Source organism: Serinus canaria, chromosome 1 (assembly GCF_022539315.1).
Source record: "Serinus canaria isolate serCan28SL12 chromosome 1, serCan2020, whole genome shotgun sequence".
NCBI lineage: Eukaryota > Metazoa > Chordata > Aves > Passeriformes > Fringillidae > Serinus > Serinus canaria.
In genome coordinates this window covers 11040496-11061940 of record NC_066313.1, presented here as the reverse complement: position 1 = coordinate 11061940, position 21445 = coordinate 11040496, and the positions used below count along the sequence as shown (strand labels likewise).

The 21445-nt window shown below is 37.0% G+C and overlaps 1 long non-coding RNA gene across 1 annotated transcript in view; it reads right to left on the bottom strand.

The window, feature by feature from the left end:
• Positions 1-21445, bottom strand: part of LOC108962419 (uncharacterized) — a 228388-nt gene that overhangs the window by 131875 nt on the left and 75068 nt on the right. Inside the window, exon 3 of the long non-coding RNA XR_007778231.1 lies at positions 3328-3426. This is a non-coding gene — a long non-coding RNA (uncharacterized LOC108962419). The remainder of the gene's footprint in view (positions 1-3327; positions 3427-21445) is intronic.

Below are 21445 nucleotides of genomic sequence, written 5' to 3'. Positions count from 1 at the left end.
GACTCAAGGAGGACCAAACTCACTGCACCAAAATGAAGGTCTAAGCAAGGAATGGAGGCAGAATTAGCACAGATGTTTTTGCACCAATAATTAGTAGTCATGTCTAAGACAGAGTCCAGAAGAGGCCCCCAAGTTAATTGGTCAGATGGACCACCTCTGCTGTGAGGAAAGACTGAGAGAATTTGGAGTGTTCATCCTGAAAAGACAAAGCTCTGGGGTGACCAAATTGCAGCCTTTTAGTACCTGAAGGGAGTCTGCAGCAAAGATGGAGAGAGACTATTTACAAGTGCCTGGAGTGACAGGACAAGGAGGCACGTCTCCAAACTGACAGAGAGTGGGTTTAGATCAGAGCTTAGGAAGCAATTCTTTACACTGGCACAGACTGTTCAGAGAACTTGAGGCTGCACCATCCCTGGAAGAGTTCAAGGCCAGGCTGGATGGAGCTCTGAACAACCTGGGATAGTGAGAGGTGTCCCCTACCGATGCCAGGGGTTGGAACTGAATGATCCTAATGTTCCCTTCCAATCCAGGCCATTCTGTGATTCTATGAAATGATGATAGGAAGCGCCCCATGGAACACTGCAAAAAGTGTAAGATCTCCAGCTGTGAAGAAATATTCTGGGAACAAGGCTTGTATATGATGTTAGTCTAGTCCAGGGGTGTGGGCAAATCTATCTTTTCTACCTATGAAGTTTTCCTTATTTTCTTTCCTACATTTCTCTACCCTTGACTAATTTACAATTCAGCAGGTCATTCTGTACCACTGAATATTTGAAATTTCTTTCAGAACCAGCAACCAAATCCTAACATTGTATATAGATATATCTATATCTACATATATCTCTGTTTATACACACGCACACACACACATCATGCACACAGGTGTAGAGGATGTAATCCTGGCAGAATTGCTTCCAACTGCTGGGATATAACACTCTTTTTCCCACCAGATGGCAGTAACTTCAACTCAATATAACCCGGACTGGTCACCACATGCACAGCAAACAATGGCATACTTTATGTTTGGGATTTTCCTTAAGAAGGAATGTTGATTTTTTGAACATGCGCAGTAGAGTTATTCCGGTTTCCTCCTATTTAATGGCAAAGTGTTCTACTAATAGCTAAGTTCAACTTTGATCAGTATATCCTACAAGATTTTTTTTTAAACACATATCATTCCATTTTTGTTTTTCAGTATGCTGTAATTTTGTCAAATTGGAGAAGCACAAGTATTATTTCCAGTCGTTGTCTTGTTCCAAGAGTAATTCACAAGCAGAAATATCTGGGTAACTTTCAAATGCATAATAAACAAACTTTTACAATATATGCTAGTGAATAAAAAGACTAAAGGACTCCAGAGAAGGAGGGGAAATGACAAAAACCTTTTGCATCATTTTTTGACAAAAGCATTCAGTGTGCAGATTTCTTGGCTTATAAAAGCTCAGAGTTAAATCTACACCAAGAATATTGCAGCCAGTACATACTATTTTGCACACCAGAAAAATTCTCTTTAATATGGGACCTGACAATTTTTTCTACTGGCAAGACCCAGAAAGCTTTTGGCAATATAGGCAAGGCATCATAAAAATAATGTAATTTGGTGGAATGGGGACTATTCTATAGGACATCCAGATCTAGGAGCAACTCATCTATTTTTTTTAACCAGAAGATCCTTGTTCCCTTTTTATTTCTTTAACTTCTAATTTTTCAGAAGAAAAAGCCTTATATTACAAAAAGAGAACTTCCCTCCTATTCTACTAATATTAGTATTCAGACTGATTAACTGGGTTTATATTCAGCTCTATTCTGATTGCAAAGATAATATCAAAAGTGCACATTCTTATTAATAAAACACACTCATTCTCCAATAAATTTATGACCAAATATGCAGTCTGTTTGGACAGCTGGCTTCCACCATGCTACAAGCAGGGATTCAGATCCCTTTTTTTTCTCCCTATGTTTGCTGTTTTTTGTTTGGTGGTGGTTTTGGGGGTTTTTTTCAGCAGAAAGTAGAGCAAAATTTTTTCTGGATATACAAAAAATGAAAGTAAGTACAGTAATGTACAGAAAAGACCAAAAAAAATGCAAAAAGTGATATGACTACATTCTACTAATTAAATACTAAGCAGCCAATTATACTTGTCTTTCACACTCATGGGCAATATTCCTGAATATTTGAATTTGAATACCAAAATGCAAATCCCATTTGCATGGATGTGTACTGGATAAGCAGTATCCCAAATCAGTGACATTTGAATTGAAGATGTTCTCAAGATATATTTTACTTCAAAAGACCCGTTCATAAACTTTTCATTATGGCTTGATAACTTTCTGAGATTGCATATCTACATCAGCTGGAAGGATGAGAAGAATCCACCATAAAAATAAGTCATTCTTACATCATTTCCTCTTCCTGAAGGAAGAGGAAAAGTAAAGGTATCAAGTAATGTTTAGCATGAACCCAACCAAATGATTTGAAGTGGAAAATGCAAACCTTTGAGAATAACCACGAACTAAAACTCCAACCTTGGCTTGGAAGGAGAAACTGAATGAGTCATGGTTGAAGGGGACAGAGTAAACACAGGCCTTCAACATTTAAAATGAAGTGCCAGCATAGAAAGCTTTGCACAGCCCTGATATGTTCAAAGGGATGGTGAACTAGAAGTGATGGACAACTGCTTTTTCTTCCAACTGCAGGATCAGTAATAATTCTAGAGTTACCTTTAGAGAATTCTGTGTATTTTGAAAAGGATATGGGAAAAATAGAGGTGAGTGAAGGGATGCAAAACCAAATACTGAAGAACACATATTACAGTGAAAGTCTAAAGAGATCTGAGATCTGTTTTAGCTGACTTGAACAAATATGTAGCAGTCATTATAGGAAAGCAAATACCACCTGTAAGTGCCAGCAGAAAACAATGGAACAATGGCTCAAAGCTGAAGCTGGTCAAATTTAAATTGGGTAAAAGAGGTTGATCCTTCCTTTCATGAAATAATCACTTTTGCTATGAAGATAAACAGTAGATTAAATCAAAATAGTTTCCCACTTCAAAGAAAAAGTGCAAGGGTATAACAGCACAATATGTAAAATCTTGAGAGTTTACACTACATAGTCCAATGGGCCATTCTGTTTGAACCCAGCCCTATGATGTGAGGAGAAACACCACATCTGAGCTCCTCAGGAGCTGTTTGAAATGCAGAGGGAGCATCCTCTCACTGTCCTGGGAAAACTGTTGTGGGATGGAGAGCAGCTGCACTGCCCTCAGCTTCATGTGCCAGGTCATGGTGACAGGGACACAAACTTTGGGGAGTGGTCTCAGGGCTTACCTGCAGCTTGTGGAGCAGCAAACACAGCCCTACTGCAATGTGGAATGGCAGCTGCACAGCTGGAATGGCAGCTGCACACCTGGAATGGCAGCTGCACACCTGGAAGAGACACAGCACATGAGAACAGCGATACAGGACTTCTGCAATAAACTAGCTGAGTTTCACCTAGTATTAAAAAAGGAAGCCTGTATCAAAGAAAGACACAGCATTATGTCCCATAACTACACACTATAAAGACAAAAAAGATGAATCTTTTTTTCTACAAGACTTGATGAACTTCGGCATATTAACAAATTTAAGGGAATTGTCATATACCAGTAGCTGAAATAACAAACATGGTACAACATTTTCTGTCTTGCAGGTCCTATAACCTTTCAGCACATCAAACTGGGGGCACTCTCTTCCTGGATGCACATTTAGTTGTCAGCTGAGCTTTGCATGCAAACAAATTCATATTTTTATTACTAATATAAAGTAACCAACTCAATTTCTTAAACTGAATTTTAGTACCCAAAAATTCTTTTTTGTCTTTTAAGATTGTTAGAAAACATATAGAATGAATTCATGCACAAAACTTATATTTTTTCTCATCTTCACAGCAAACACAAGGTTGTGTTTAGCAGAACATATAAGGAAAGTATTAATCTACAATCACGTGTCTAGAGCAATAAATACATTACTAAGAGAAAACACGTGTAGCAGAACCACTATGCTGGCAAAATATATTTTGTCTACCCAGTAAGAAATCCTCTGAGCTGTTTGCAATCAACAGATCATATTTAGGGCCTTCCTTTCATTAACATGGAGTTTTTCAAGAAGTGGGATAAGTTAGGAAATTGTTGTTACGCTCAGGGAAAGCACAGGATTTTTAAACGAGGAACCCTTCAGTTTCTGAGAGCTCAATTAGTATTAATTACAAGTTTAAAGAAGCACCACAACATATTCACATTGATAGTATAGGCATATCTACAGCATAATTACTGTCACTTCAATAAGTGCAGTCATGCATTACACATGCCCTTCTAGGATCAAAGTGGTGGCATATCCAGTCCAAGCTCCTGCTATCACAGGCGACTGTGTTTCACATTCCCTTTCATAAATGTATCATTTTCCACCTTGCAAACAGTCAGACGTGTGTGGAAAAACAAAACCTGACTGCTTTATTGCAAGTCTCCTCCAGAACACTACTGCTTTTATGGCTAGAAATATTCTAACTTCCAGTCTGATTTTCTGCCAATTCTTTCTGTCCCAGCATTGTTCCTCAGATTAGATTGCTCTCCTTCACTCACAATTGTCCTGTTCCCACTGTTTTCTCTTGGCCTTTATTTTATTTAAGAGAAATAAAGCTGTTGGTATGCTCCCAATAACCTTTCCCTTCCCACTATTTGTTTAAGTCCCATTTCTTTCTCTGTTTGCTACACCTAAGTTCATGCTTCCTACACCTGGGCACTCCAAATGCTTGGCAGCAATCCTGGGGAGGTTGCTGGGGTGCACATGGAAGCAATACTAATTTTATTTCATTATCTGAAAGGTCCAACTTGATACTATTTTAAATTGCATAAACCTTGCTCATGGCCTTATCAGATCTCTGGAGTTGCAGTTATTTTGGATGAAATTGCTCTTACCTAGTTTTAAGCAGCCTCTCTAAGCTAGTCACTGCAGGTCCTTTAGAATCAGAGAGACACTTCACAGCACGATTCATCTGATCTATTTTTAGAGATTCTGACTGGATGAAATCTGTTGTGCCCTAGAAATACTCTTCACTGACCATGCCTAAACAAATACCTCTGTTGGAGAGAGCTCGACTGAATCAACTGGAGAGCTCATTTTGTGGTTCATTAATATGGTCAGCTCCTTCATTTCCTTTTAAAAAATCTTGAGGTAGCAGATAATAGCAGAAGCAATCATAACCATGTACATAACTAAGTTTTCAGACTTCATCCTGTTTCCATTCCCCAAATTCTCTTAGTTGTGAAGTTTTCTCTGCATTATTCACTGATGGTACTTTTGAATTGCATATTGAAAATGTCTCTTCTGGCACATTTTAAAACCCACAGTAACTAGAGGCAGCAAAATTTTCCCTCAGAAATCAAGTGCTTATGTAATGATTTGATATGATTACAGTTTGGCAACCGATATTCTAGACTAGTACATGAGAAAGAGGAACAGGTATTTAAAATATGCTGGATTTTGATCAGTCATAAATGAAAGAATGTAGACTTGGGGAAGTTGGCAGGATGCTTCTTGCCATCTCCACCAAATCTCATTAACTACCCCTGCTAAGCAAAAAGAGTGAAATAGTTTAATAGCAAAAAATAAACTTAAAAAAAAACCCCAAAACAAAACAAAGCCCCCAAGCTCAAATATATATTTCTAGTGTCTTCTCAAACTGAATGATTATAGAATGTTTCTGCAGAAAGAACAGTTTAAAATCAGAAGGAATTTGATACTTTCCCTCAATCCAGAGGGCCAATCAAGATAGTTACTGTACTATATGATCTCACAGTGGATTATGATATAAAAATTGGCTACTGTTGAATCTTAAGAATTTACCTGAAATCATCCAAGTATAAGTTATAAAAGAGAAAAAAGTGTAACCACTATACAACTTTTTCTTTGCTTTGTGAAGGAAGTGCTAGTATAGATAAATAGGTTTCACAGATAAAGAGGTTTTGCAGTAAGTAACAGGCTGGCCTGAATATCTCAGGAGTTTGGTTTGGCCAAAACAAAGTCATGAAGGTTTCCTTCACAACTCACCAATCCTGCTTACATACAAGCATTTGAACAATTTTTCATACGACAAAATTTTTCATATGACACAAGTGCTAAGACAAAATTCTTGATGAGAGGGGATAACTAAAGAAATTTTAGTGAAAATCAGTCAGTGAAGTTGCAGAATATTTGGAACACAAGTACAAACAATTCAAAGCAAAGTTATTCACCAAAACAAAAGTTATTATGGGTACTTGTTATCCTACTTGATGCTCAGAAACCAAAAATCAGAATAACTCTCAGAAGAGCAAACATGGAATAACTTCACTCCTTGAACCACGAAACCAAAATGATTAAATTCCAGACAGTTCAGGCTCATGGAAAAATTCATGGACAGGATGTCCATAAAGAGATACTGAAGGGTATGGCTAGGATGTCCCCTCTAGAGTCACACATCCAAAAATGATAGGTGCCAAGAGACTATGAGGGAAATGGATTACCATTCAGACCCAAAATCCCAGTCACAGAAGGTTCAAGGGATGTCATTTCACATAAATGTGAAAGATTGTTATCAGAATGTAATTTCTGATACTTTTTAATGCCAGACTATCAACCATCATGCCCCTCATAAAGCAAAAATCATACAATTTTTCATTCTTTATGAAAATTCTATTTTCTTAGGCCAGAACTATCATAAACATATCATTGACAATGGCATAACCAAACATATATGCTGATCTTTCCAAAGTTTCTCTTTTCTGAAATGACTGATCTTATTTTGCAGTCTGCTATGTATTCTTTCACATAAAACTTTGGATGCTTGCTCTAGTTTGCAAAGTACCCTACTCTTAAGCCTAAACAGGATTTCTTCACAAGTAATTCTTGTCAGTAATGTATAACTTCCAGAGCTCTTCAATATATACAAATACAAGGCAAATTTCCAGCCCTGATTCTGAAATAGGATACAATAAATAAAAATAGTCAACTTTTCTTCCTGAAAACTCCCTTTTTCACTATTAACTCTTTAGCTAGGGAAGGGGAAAATCAAATATGAAAAAAAAAATTAAAAGGAAGAGGCAAATGCTGAGAAAAAAAAAGGCATTTATATATGAAGAATCATGATGTTCTTCTGAAAATATTAGAAAGGCAAAACCAGCCATGTTTTTTACTTGTTTTAGGATGATGCATCTTCTTGCAGATCAGAAAACAAATAATATTCTGGGCTGCATCAAAAGCAGCATGGCCAGCAGATGCCTCTTGCTCTGTACTCCACTCTGATGTGACCCCACCTGGAGATTTGTGTCCAGCTTTGGGACTCCCAGGACAACACAGACTTGAATTTATTGGAGAGAGGCCAGAGGAGGCCACAAAACTGATCAGAGGGCTGGAGCAGCTCTCCTATGAAGACAAGATGAGAGAGTTCAGTTGTCAGGCCTGGAGGAGAGAAGGCTTGAGGAAAACCTTACTGTGACCCTTCAATTCTTGAGGAGTTTTAGAAAGCTGGAAGTGACTTTTTTACAAGTGCTTGTAGAAATAAGATGAAGGGGATGAATTTAAGCTAAAAGAAAATACATATAGGTTAGATTCTAGGAAGAAATTCTTACCTCTGATGTGGTGAGACACTGGCATGCATTTCCAGAGAAGAACCCCTGACAATATCCAAGGCCAGGTGGGATGGGACATTGAGCAACCAGGTCTAGTGCAATGTGTCCCTGCTTAGGGCAGGGGGGTTGGAACAAGATCATCTTGACCCTAAGATGAGCTCAGTTGGTCAGAGCATGGTGTTAATACTGTGAGTTTGATCCCTGTATGGACCATTCACTTTAGGGGTAGAACCCTGTGGGTCCCATCCAACTCAGAATAGTCTGTAAGTTTCTGATCTTTCATGTCCCCTCCAACCAAAAAATATTCTGTGATCTGTGCCTGTTGGGTAGGACCAGCTCTTTGCAATAAATATTTCTGCCCTGAGATGTTATCACTTGTGATTGTGACCTTAAATTAGCCAGATTCTACACAAGAACAAAGCTGTTATTGCTGTTGTTTTGCATGTCTCTTAAAAAACTACGACAAATATCAGGTTATTTTGGACTAACATTATTTCTATAATGTTAAAGATTCCCTTTCTGTGAGCAGCATATAATCATTAAAAGGACTTCTACTTATCAATAACAGAGGCTCAGAAAATGACAGCCCTGGAAAGAACCTCAAACACTTGAGGGGCTCCTGGAATCAGACTAACTTCTATTTCAAAACATCAGAGAACTGTGATGCTGATTGAGAAAATGTGACTTTCTGATCATTTGAGAGTTCTTCTTGCACCCGTTATTTATATTCAATGCATTTGGAAGGAGACTTGAATAAGGGGAAACAACTTAATCAGACTTTCTAAGGCTTTTTGTGGTGGGGATTACAGACCAAGAAGAATACTCGAGACAGAGAGACTTAATTTGTCTTCTATCTTAAATCAAAGTGGATGCAGTCTGTCCCTCCCAAGCTCATAACACAGCAAATGCATGTACAATACCAAAAGCAAATAACTTTTGCTGATTTCACTGATCTATCAGGGGTCTTGGTTTTAAAGAGGAAAATCTAGAGGCTTTCATGTGCTACCAAAATTCAAACACCACAGTTTTAAGTTTTGATGATTCTTTGCTCCACAGGCTTCTCCAAGTCCTTGCTCTTAGCAAGTCCACAGTCAGGTTTGAATATTCTGTGTCATTAAGGTAATGTAGAAAAGGATTATCTGGAGAATAAGATCAAAGGATCTTTGGTGGGGATTAACCTGGCAGCACTTTTAAAAACATTGGGTTTAAAAGGAGCCTTTTACTTAAATTTCAGTCAACTGTAATTCATTTTGTATCAGCAGACTAAAACCTGGGGGTTCATCTAGTTTTTGCTGCCTTTGTTTTATCCAGTAGATTATGAAGATGTACAACATGATAAACTACTGTCCTTGAAATTATGATTTACAGCATTGTTGCATTATCATAAAAAGTACAGTGTCAAAATTGCTTAAAGCCAGGGTGCAAATTGCTTAAAGATGGTCCCAAACTGCTCCTCTCCACTGAGCAAGGAGATCATGGTCTCTTTTTCCTCATTTGGCATGCTATGACAGAGCTGACAGATTTTTGTTTTTTAATGCAAGGGAGCATTTCAGTCTAAAGCTCCCGTAAAATAAACTGGTGACACAGCAAACCTTGCCTAGAGCAAACCATGAAAAATCTTTGTCTACCTCTCTTGTGTAGGAAAAAAAAAAAAGTTCTGAAGATAATAGAGGCATGAATTGCATTGTTTATAAAAGAAATTGTGTCTGATAATCCTTTCTATGCAAACCACAGAACTTCCCAACATCCTGGAGGCAACTTCTGTATTAAAAAAACCCCAACCAACAAACCCTCCTTCTCCTTGTTTCCTACCTTGCTTCAGAGAAGCTGAATTGCTCGAAGGAAGTTACAAAACGGTGGTGCTTCTTGAGGCACTTTAAGGTATTTAAGAAGGGGAATAAAGTGTTTAGATTATTTACTCCTCCATTTAAATGGATGGCCCAAAAGGGAAAAGAGAAATCTCAGGCTCTTAGTCACCACTGGCTGAAATGGAAAGTAAAAGGCCTCAGACTGGCAGCCTGGACTTTAGCTTGAATGAACCAGGTGCAAAGTTGGCACATGGCTCAAGCAACTGCCCAAAGGTTTTTCAGAACCTCAGTGTCAGCCAACACTAGAGGGACAGGACCATGTTTGCTTTGGGGTGAGACATCAACACATGGTAAAAACCACCCTACAACAACACCAATGGAAATAAAACTTAATGGTTCCACAATCATGTTTTCATTGCTCATGGAGATGCAACTTTTCCCTTCAACACCAAGTCTTACACATCTTTCATTGCAGTGCTCTATCCTCAGCTCCTTATAGAAGACTAATTATTTCAAGAAATAAGCATGGATATAATTAAGTTCAGATCCTCCCCTTGGTAAACTGCAGACTATTATGAATCTAGAAATTGTTTTCTTATCAATTACATTAAAAAGGACAAGAAAAAGCCTTCCACTTAAAAAAATCTTCCTTCCAACAGCAAATCTCTTTCTTAAAAAAAAAAAAGTTAAACTGGAATGTTTTATTTGCATGAGAATTATTTCAAGCAGTGTTTGAATACCAAACAAAATGACACTGTCTTTTGCACTGTTTGTGCCATACGTATGACAGGTTATTTAGTCTTTTAATTTATCATTGCAAGGTATAAAAATTGAGAGAATTTCACATAGACTAAATAAACTTGAAGACATAACATTTCCACACCGTGTCTGAATTTGTAAAGTGCTGTGAGTATATGAAAATGTTTGCCATTATTAACATGCATCTGATGTTCAGCAGGAATATCAAAATGTATTATTACATCCAACAACCTACACAAAAGAGCAAATAGATTCTTCTCTTAAACTAATGGGACTAGTTAATGCACATTCTGGAGAAAAGGTACAGCTTGCAATCATGTCAGAGTCCAGCTGAAAACTGAATTCATATGCAGGGTATAAATTATCCAGAATGAATCCAGTTAATCCAGATCATGACCGTTTTAAGATAATGGGCTTCAAGATTTTAATGTAATCGGATCCCTAATTTTTATTGTCAATATTTAATTGCTTATATTGTGTATTTATATTTTCCTATGCATGTTTATAATTTCCTATGCAGTTTTTGAGATTTTTTGCTTGGATAATTTTGGCCCATAAATGTTTAGGGTAGGCCAAAAACTTTCTTTAAAAAATGCCTTTTGCTATTTGACGACAACTTACAGTTAGTTCACATACATCCTTTAATTTCAAATACACAGTCTTCAGTCTGAAGTTAAACCATCCTAAAGATCAACGAAAGTTCAGAATACACCCTGAGAAAATACTGCCCTGGATACACTCATAAATATTAATTACATTTATAGGTTAGCAATACAAATTCTACCACAGGTCCTTATAGTTATTAAAGAGAAGGAAAAAAAAAAAAAAAAGAAATATTTTGAGTAACTATTAGTGTTTCTGAAACTTTAAACTCGGTTCCACAGTTTGCCAGACATTTCCCTCCCTCTGTTTCCCCCAACCCCCAATTTTAACAAGAATAGTTGGAATAAAATTAATCTCATACAAATGCTATAGCTTGTAATAATAGAGACCATCATATAGTATGTAACAGAAGCTACTAAAGCACTCTTTAACAGTAAAATTCTAACAAAATGTGAAGCCATCAAAATTTACAAACAACCACAAACAGTTAAAATATCACAGAACAGATGTAATAATAAACACAGTTCAAAAGCCAGGCACACCTATACCAAGGCAAATACAATGCACATTTTAATTTTTCAGGAGGAAATGTAACACGAAGTAGCTAAAGGAACCACAAAGCAAAAAGAAACAAAGTACAAACATAAGGATTCTCAAAGGTTAATGGTTACACCACAGGCTTAAAGTCACTGATCACATTTTTACTACCTATGCCTGCAGATAATTCTCTTTTCTTTTCCCCCTGAAGACAGCAGGACTATTATGTTTTGATTTTGTGTGCATTTTTAGTTCTCTTTTCTAGAAGTGCAAATCTTGAAAATTAGCATTGTAGAGCCCAAAAATTAAGAAAAAGAACTGGCAAAATATTGGAACAAAAAAGTTATTGTAGAAACAGAAATTCATTACTTTCGTACTCTGTCAAACTAATAATCATATGCACTTGGAAAGAAAAACAAAATCTTATTTTAAATGGCATTTGCAAAAGCTACATTAACAAAAGGATTTGTGGCCCTGTCATGAAAAAAACATTGACCCTTGACCTTTTTTCAGTTTAGAGAAGGAGAATAGGCAGAATCTTGTGTATCAAACAAATGTTTGTTTTGTATAAACCTTCTCCCAATTTTCTTCGTTTGCTGCAAAAGCGGAGGAGGAAAAAAAAAAAAGGACAATGAAAAAAGAAAAGAAACTGCCCCGAACGAAAGGCTCGATTCAGAAACAGTGCAAGGCTGCTTCTAAACAGTCATGTGACTTTTTTTTTGCTAACAGCCATGTGCTCGCGTATCATTTTACTCTGAAATAACTCTGCGGATTTCAGCTCAACCTGCCTTTGCTTATAATGCATGACATAGCCTGTGAGGGAGCCTGAGAACTGTCCCTCTTCAAAAGCAAGGTTCCCATGCTTGGCCTGTAACCATGGAAGCAGATGCCTTTTTTGCTTACCCCTGCTTACCTCTTTGCAGCCACGAGCTGCTCCCTATTGTTAAAAGGGGTACGCCTTGATTTTTCTTCGTCGTGACTGAACTTGCCTCTTCTTCAAAGGGCACGATGCTGCAGGTCATTGGTCTAGACTGTTTGCACGGTCCAGAGAACAGCCTTGATGTAACCCTTGCTCCGTCTGTGCCACACCACCAGCCGTGCGACTGCAGACTGTAGGGGGACATCGGAGATCTGTATTTGAAAAGAAGTCCGTCCGATTTTGCCATTGTGCCTTTTCAGTCATCGATCGAATGAATATCGAACCTTCTGTCGTTGCATGTGTGAAATAGATAGCTTAGCAAGCACTTTTGTGCCCAAACCTGTGCAGTGGGCCAAACTCTTCCTTTATTCACAAGTATTATTGGTTTTTTGGTAGTGTAGTAATTTCTTAGGAACTTTAATAACCGTGTTTTTATGTTAGACCAGCCTCGCAGCAGAATCTCTTTGTTTTAACCTGCTTGATTTAGCACTTAATTCTTTTTTTTTAGAGGTGATTTCTCTTTTAATCATTTCCAGTTCAACATCAGCCCTCTTAAAGTGCAAGGGAGGCTGATTTGGAATCAGTATGAACAGCTCAGAATTGTGAGGGGTTTCAAAACAAGATACTGACTGGAGGTTTGCTGCCATGAGGCTTTAAAATTAACACAGGAGAAAAAAAGAATGTGAACTTGGAAAGCTTCCAAAATTAATTATAAAAGTAAAAAAATAAAAAAAAAATATTGCTTTTTTAGCTTGTTTGTTAGATACAATAAAACAGATAATCTTAAAGAAAGTACAGATATTCTAATAGATAAAATAACCCTGACAGTGGTGACTAGAACCCTAAAAGAGTTTATATTCTTTTTTTTTGCCTTGATATAGAAAGACAAATAATTTGGAAAATTAACATGGGTTTTTGCTCTTCTGTACCAGTGCAAAAACATTTTTGATACTCACTGGTCAACTTTTTTTTTTTTTTTTTTTAAGTATGTATTCTGTTTTAAAGAGGAAACAGTTAAATGTTCACTGCAAGAAATTATGAAAATCATGCTAAACCACTGAAAAAGTGTAGCTGAAATGTTCAGTCAAAGAGTTCAACAGAACTCCAGGAATTTCAGGGAGGAGTGAAGAAAGAGATTCTTTAACACCATCAAATTTAAAAAAAAAACCAAACAGAATTGTAGCTAACGTGGAAAATTATATCAGTCGGTAAGCAAGTTTTTACTCTTCTTTTAATGGAATGGCAAAATTCTCTGACCACTGCTTGTCAAAAAAAACAATAATCCAGTGAAAGCCATCAGCACCCACTCGTTGTACAATATACCAGCCTCTGCTCTGTTCTAACAAAATTTGGATTGCATCAAAAAGGACTTCAATATTCTTCAGGGTGCTGCTAACCCAGAGCTGTCTGTATATGACATCAGGATATATATTTTTGAGATACCACTGTCTCATACTTCAAGGCATACCTATTTTCTCTAATTGCCGCAGGCAAAGGGGAGGTGCACTAAAGAATAAAGAAGGTTATTGTGACAGATGAAACATAATTCACAATGAGTACTCTTTTCATCCAGCCTTAAGTAGCAGAGGATTACTCCAAGCTGAATTTTAGGGGAGTATGTATGATCTAATAATATGAGGACAGGCCACAAGCTGAAAGGCAATATAAACCAATTATGTTTTTGCTGATTGTTTGTGGGGTTTTGTTGTTGGGGTTCACCCCCCCCCCACACACACACACCCTTTCTCTTCTCTGGAAATAGAAGAAATATTAACGTGAAGAGGGTCTGAAGAAACATGGGGAAAAGTAAGAAATGCCAAGAAATAAAAGTTGGGATTTTCTGGAATGGATATTGACAAATGCTTATTCTATATTTCTGCTTCATGACACTTTAATGAAATAAGATCATGCCTTTTCTTCAGTAATTATGCGCTGTGAAAGTAGGTAAACTAATTTTGATACACTTATTGAACTTGTCTTGCTTCTGAGAAATTCATACTTGAGTCTTCTAAAAATGCTGTGTGATGTCAAGTTTAGATGTAGATAACTGTGATAGTAAAATAACTTTCTGCTAAGTGTGTGTACATTGCTTTTCTGAGTCATTGTTTTAATATTTAAACAGTAAATGGGTAAGCTTGCATGAGCATTTTATGTTTGTTTCCTTATGGCATGCTTTTGAAAATAAGTGCTTAGCACAAATTACAGTATTGCATTTTGAAAGGCTTAAGCTTTTTATAGTTTCAGTTTTCATAAAACAACTCTTTTTGTACGATCTAAAATTGTACTCAGAATGTCTGGACCTTTTAGCTAGTTAAACTGCAGAATCTACTAAGCTGTTTGGCAGAAAAGAAATAGAAAATGTCCCATTTTGTCTATACAAAAGTTAATTTAGATTAATTACTTTTTAAAGTAATAGGTAACTTTAAAAAATCCATTTAAATGTGATTTTATTAAAGCATTCATTGATCTTCTCTAAAACATTTCTATAAATTTTGTATAACTTAGTATGCAAAATAAAACTCTTTTTAGATATGGATTCTTTGAGTGTTCATCTTTTTTGAAAAATCCCAGGAAAAAAAACCCTCAAAAAGCTCTGATTTAAATGTTTATTTTCCTATATTTTGGATTTTTTAAATTACACAAAATCTTTTTAGAAGCAGAGCTAATAAAGCTGTTCTTCTAATTGAAAATTAATTAATACTAGGAGTTAGTTTATATCTTTGAGATTTTGGACTGAAATACAAAATAAATATTAATTGGAACAGGTTTTCTGTTATTCAATGCCGCTACATGTCAGACCAGCTAAGACGATTTAACAATTTAACATCTAATGTTCCATAAACAAACAGCAAGGAAATGGCACAAAAATAAGCACATGAAATTATTATATTTTATAAACCCGGAAAGAACAATGTTGTTTTGTCTTTCTAGAGGCTGTTACTGAATTATTCTCTTACAGAATACAATTTCATGTCATTCTTAAAAGCAAACCTAAAACCAATGTAAGAATTTCATAAACACCACAAGCAATTAGGTGGATTTTGGTGAAAAAGCAGTATGCATTAAGCACACAGCAGTAATATATTTTAAAGAAAGAGTGAGAAGTCAGAAAATGTATAAAATGCAGTAAGAAAGCTGCTAGGTTGAAAGCATACATTTTAATATTTTACTTCACGAGGGGAGCGGCAGCCAAAAGACCATTCTAACCACCTGACAAACAGCAACAAACAACAGCTCTCGAGTCAAAATATTTATTAGGGTGTCATGTCAATGTACAGGCTAGCATATGTGCCAAGGAGAAATTATTCTATTATCTTCAGCTGAGTGAACCAGCAACAATGAACGTACAGATTTGTAAATATACAGGGAACTGAGAATATTCTTTCAAATCATACATCCATTTAATTTTCATTCATCATTTAAAAAATATATCAAAAAGTGTGAAGTACAAGTTACATTAATTCCTGTGACAATTTTTATCCAAATGTTTTTGTTGCCCCGTCACTTCGCACTTGCAATCCATGGTAAAGTTTCTTAGTAAGAAATATATACTTTAGCATTTGTTTCAGGATTCAAGTGGCATTTTAGCTACACTGAATGACATTAATTTAAGCAATATATCTTCTATTAATAAACTTTCAACAACATATATTTTCAGGGACATTCATATCAGTAGACTTGTGTCTCTTCAAAATTAGTTTGAAGTATAATTTATTATTGACGAGGCACATAAAACTTTCAGCAAAATTGCAGATGAAGGCTGTCTTTGGAAAAGTAGGGAAAAGAGAGCACAACAGATGACGGCTGTGTGCAACAAAAGAATCTCTTAAGATGAATAATGTTTTAATACTGAAACAAACTACGAGCACTTGTATAATTTCCAAATCCAAAACCATACAGCATTACACATTATTTTAATTCTTTCCTGCAGAACATACATCAGGCTGAATGAATATATGCCAAATTCACCACATAGTTTTTAATTGCCAGTGTCTAAAATTTTAAAAGAGAAGAGGGAGGGGAAAAGAGCTCTTCCCCTTCCCTGCAAACTGCTTTGATTTTAAGCAAATCTAAGTGTGCAGGTACAGTTGTCTCATCCCATAGCCTAAAAAGCTTTAAAAACCTACGTCTGAAATTAAGATTTGTATTATTTTGGGGGCAACAAAGAATACAGCAACTCAGGAGACAACACTGGGAATGTAGGAAATCACAGACTTTGATTCTATACGACAAGCTGGATAGGAGTCAAAGCTGCCACATGTGGTGTGAAAAAATGCCACCCCGGTGTGAACAAAGGGTTTAAAATGGAGTCAAGAAGCGTGCAAGCTCAATGTCTAAGCTTTTCCTGTGAATTGTACTGCCACAACCTGCAGGATATCAAGTGGGCTGGGAAGAATAGAGTGCCTTTGGAAGCTACAATGGAGGAGCGGTGGCCGTCGGTGCGTTGGGGTTTCTATTGTTTTGCTCTTCTTGTTTGTGTGGCGCCACAATGCGCTGCTCTACTTCAGCGAGAAATTAAACTCTAAGCACCAAAAATAAAGTCACAAAATTCACCGAGAAACTGATGAATGCAGTAAGTTGGATCTTGCTTGTTGTACTCCTGGTTTACAGCTCAATGAGAGAATTTACCAGCTGGATTGTGCATTTTACCGGGGCCCGAACCGCAATGTCACACACGTAAAAAAGGAAAAAAAAAAAAAAAGAGTAATAGATGTTGCTCATAAATATCTCTTTGGCCTTTTACTGAGATAATCATTGCAATAATATAAACATTTTGTTAGGTTTATTCAACTAGAAAGAATGTTGCACCTTATTTCCATCAACAGCTTTCCTCCTTTTATCAGAACATAAGGATGTTAATCTGCATATTCAGTTCAGAAAGAACTATCTTTTAGAAATAATCTATTACAGTGGATGTAGTAGCAACTTAAAAATGTATGGGTCACACACTCACAAAACTGCTATGCTAACACTGCAAGACAGAAACTGTACTAAAAATCATAAATATTTTACCTAAATAAAGGAAAATACCATGTAGCTAAGGCAAAAGGAATAATAAGAAAAGAAACAGTCAAATATATTTTCCAAAAATATGTGAACTGCAATTTCCTTGATGAGATAATAGATTACAGTTACTAAATTCCTGAATAAAAAGAATTAAAATCCAAGAAAGCACACAAGCAAAACCTGATAAACAGTAGATTTTCTAAGAATTAAAGAAACCTTCTGATTTCCTATATTAAATTTGCATTTTTTATGAAGGATTAGGTCAAAAGCCACTGATTTTTAGTTTATGAATGCAGGTCAAGACAAGAACATTTTTCTATTTACTCTGTGTAACTCTGTATAGAAATCAATCCGTTACTTTCATTACAACCACACAATCAATTCCATTTAAAGTACAATGCAACAGCCAAGTCCAAGGACAATATGGATCACTGAAAATCCTTCATACTATCCACAGAGTTTATTCAGTTTGACTGGGATGATTTTTCTTCTCATTAGTATTCACCAAGCTTTCACAAACAAACTTATCCTGGCTTCACCTGTTTTTAGCCCAAAGCATAAACCAAAACAAACACTAATTTACTGATACTACACCACTGTGTAAGTATTGCTCTTCAGTAAATAACAGAAATAATCTCAAAAAACAGTTTTATATGCCTAAGTCACACTGAGCCATGAATATTTCTTCAACTAGAATAAGACAGGACTACATGCCACATAAACTGTACAACATCCACACATGCAGACACGCATGATGAATGTAGACGATGTATTTAAGCACTCTGTCTTGGCTATTTTTTATCACCTTACAAATACTTGTAAACATGCTCCTCTCATTTTTCTCTCCCTCATAATGCTCTTTTGAAGTTCCTAGGGGACACGAAGAGAAGGTATTTAAAAAATGTAAAATATTATAAATGTCATTCCCTACATTTCCAAAGAATTTGCTATGATCATTTGGACAGATGCAATTTAGCCATTTTTATAATGGTCCATAATTCCATAACATTCTCATATGTTCATAAATGTTCATAATTTCTTTAACAATTCTAGTTCAACATATTAAAACCTAGAGATACTATCAGATGTTAAAACTGTAAAACTCCAAACAGTACTTTTATTTATGGTACTTTTTATTTATTTTATTTATTCAAGTTTATTTTGCTGGTTTCCTTTTGTTCCCAGCCTACTCTCTCAACTTAGTTTCTCCAGTATCTTAGTATTTTTTGGGGTTTTAAAATGTTATTTTATCTTTCTGTCTGGCTGAAACATAAGCCTGCCAAAGAAATATTTTAAATATAACAGAACAGATTGAAAAATGTCCTGTTTGGAGGTCTCTGCCCAATAAAATCTTATCTTGAATATTCTTAGCATTTGTTCCTTATTTGTTCTTTTATTGATCACTTTTTCAACTACATGTGTCTCTCCCCAGCAAGATATCAGAAAATGAAAAATGAATCTTGGAATATTGCTTCAGAATGTGCAGCCTGATGCAGACTAACAACGCAGAGGCTGCGTTTCCACGTCCAACGTTTCCTCAGCTTTGATAATTTGAGATATGTAATCTCTGTGTGTTTCTTAGAGTGCCACCTCCTTCTTTAATCCAATGTATGTTTTTAAGTATCTCTTAAATTGCTGTCCCTGCCAAGTGGTCATTCAGTTGGCAGCCTCCTCTCTTGGGCAGAAGCCAGCACTGCACACATGTACATACAAAGGTGTGCACGTACAGGTGGGAATGTGCCTGCTCTGCTTTGTTATTTCAGCTGAGCCTCAAACTGGGGCCCTCATGAACCATTTACATTTGTCTTTGCCAAGCTTCACTGGATGCATTTCGGTCATGAAGAAAATTGCATAATGCCAAATTTCTTACTCACATATAACAGCATGTAAATAGGCAAAGGGTTCACAGCACTGTGAGGGGAGAAACTGTTCTGACAGACTTGCAGTTATCCCCACTGCAAACCTTAAACAAGCACACATAAACATCTTTTTCCTCTTGTTCAGCTGTGTTTACTTGCCACTGCTTCCCTCCCCTGGCTTCCACCAGCTCATTTCTCTCTACCTCCTGGACCTGTTTATTTTCTTTCTCCTGCCTATCTGCCAGCTGCATCGCTTAAAGATCCCCCAAAATCTGCAGTCCCACACATCTTAATCCCAGGGGCACCCTGAGTACGTGAGTGGGGTGCAGGACTGAACAGGTTAATTCTGTACGTGCAGGGAGAGGCAAAGCTCAGGCTTTGAGAATACGAAACTGGATAGTTTGGAAGGATTGCATTAAATGTAAGATGTAATATCTTCAAGTGAGATAGCAGGGATACTGTTGGGAGAGAAAAATTCACTTTCCCAGAATGCTCTTCATCTATTCAGACATTAAACAGCTGAAACGTGTGTGCTGCAGAGGTTAAGCTTGTCTGCTGAGAGCAGGACACTGAGCCCCTGAGCAGCCCCTGCCTGTCCCTCCAACTGCTGCGCCAGCCTGGAGAGCCCTGACACCAATTTCATCAGCAATCTGCCCCCAGGGGCTGTTTTAAGACTGTCCCAGACCCATCTGCAAAGCTGGCCCCAGAGAGCCAGCTCAGGTCTGTCTGACATGCTACAGAACAGCTATGTAATCCAGTTCAGAACCCGCAAAGAAGCAATTTAAGGGATCTTTGTTTATTAACAGAAAACAATTCCAAGCTTTCCTCACTCAGCTGTGTAAATTAACAAACAAGGCTTTCCCCTGGCTAAAACGCACACTGGACCAGCGCAGCAACCACCTCCAAAATCAGCTCATCCCTCTCAGCAAAGAGGGCAGATCCTCTTGCCATCTCCTGAAGCCTGCTGGATCTACCCAGCACACGGGTAACAAGACCAAATGGAAAAGAGGCAGAGGAACTCGTGGGGAAAGCACAGTCTGAACAACCTCCTCTAGGACAGAAAACTTCCCCCAAACATCTGCTGCAGAGCCACTGCCCCTGGATGAAGGTGTCAGAATGGTAAGAGCAAAATCAGGGCCCCTGTCGCCCTCGAGAGCTTGGGGCTACGCCTTTAAGCTTTGCCCATCCCCTGAAGAAGATGCCAGGAAAAATCAGTCAGGAAAAGATTGAGGTTAGGAAAAAAATATCACCACTCTCTTTTGCTACAATGGTTGCTGAGCATTTACTACCACATGGGGTAGCAAAGTCAATTCAATTTTCCCTGTGTGCAAGTGCTGGAGGTCATCACCTGGTATAAGTGCCAAAATTATTCTGATTTCTTGTGACAATATGTTTCATTCACACTTATTGGCAGTTCAACAGGAACATCTTAGTGCAAGAGCACACTCTGCCCATCAGCCATCCTGTGGTGTTTAAAAATGAGAGACCAAGTGTAACATGAGAGTATTCTCTTATTGGAAAGAACTTTTCACTGCCTCCCATAATTTGTAAATCGCCTTCTGTGGGTTTATTTTAGTACCTTGATTCTATTTGAACATAGCTTATTATGATTTAATTTCCTCCTTTCTTTTTTTTTTAACAGAGGATGGAAAAGAAAAATAAATCTCTCATGCTCTCAGCGTACAACAATTGATATAATAGACTGAAATGGCTCCTTCTAATCACTTGGGGATTTTTAAGTGCATTTTATTGACATGATAAGCCATTATGAGTCCTTCAGATTTGTTATGGTTTATCATATCAAGGCTTATGGTTTTAAGTAATATTCCTAATATGCCTTCACAACATCCACTCCAACAGCTTTTTTAATCTCAATTAAATACCATTAAAGATATGTATGGTACCTATGTATAAGTGGCACTAGAAGAGTATTTATATGCACTAGTGACCAAATAATGTCAGGCTGCCTCAATTGCCTTCCACCTCATCCCATACACCCACAAGTCTTACTGCTCAGTACGAGTGCATATGAAGAGGCAACATTATTCAGCAGAATTATAGGGGACAAAAGTTCCTCATGGTATTTTTTTTTTTGCTAGGGTTCCCTTCTTTCTTTTATTCAAGTTAGTCAATAAAAGGATATCTCTTTTGCCAACTTCCAGCAGCTGCCTGAGCAGAACTTGAAACCTCTTGATACATTCCAGCAAAATGAACGATACCCCTGGTGTCTAGGACAATATTTGTTCTCAGAAAGAAGTAAAACTGAATGTCAAAACTCACCTGAGAGAACAAAGCTCTGACTGCATAGAG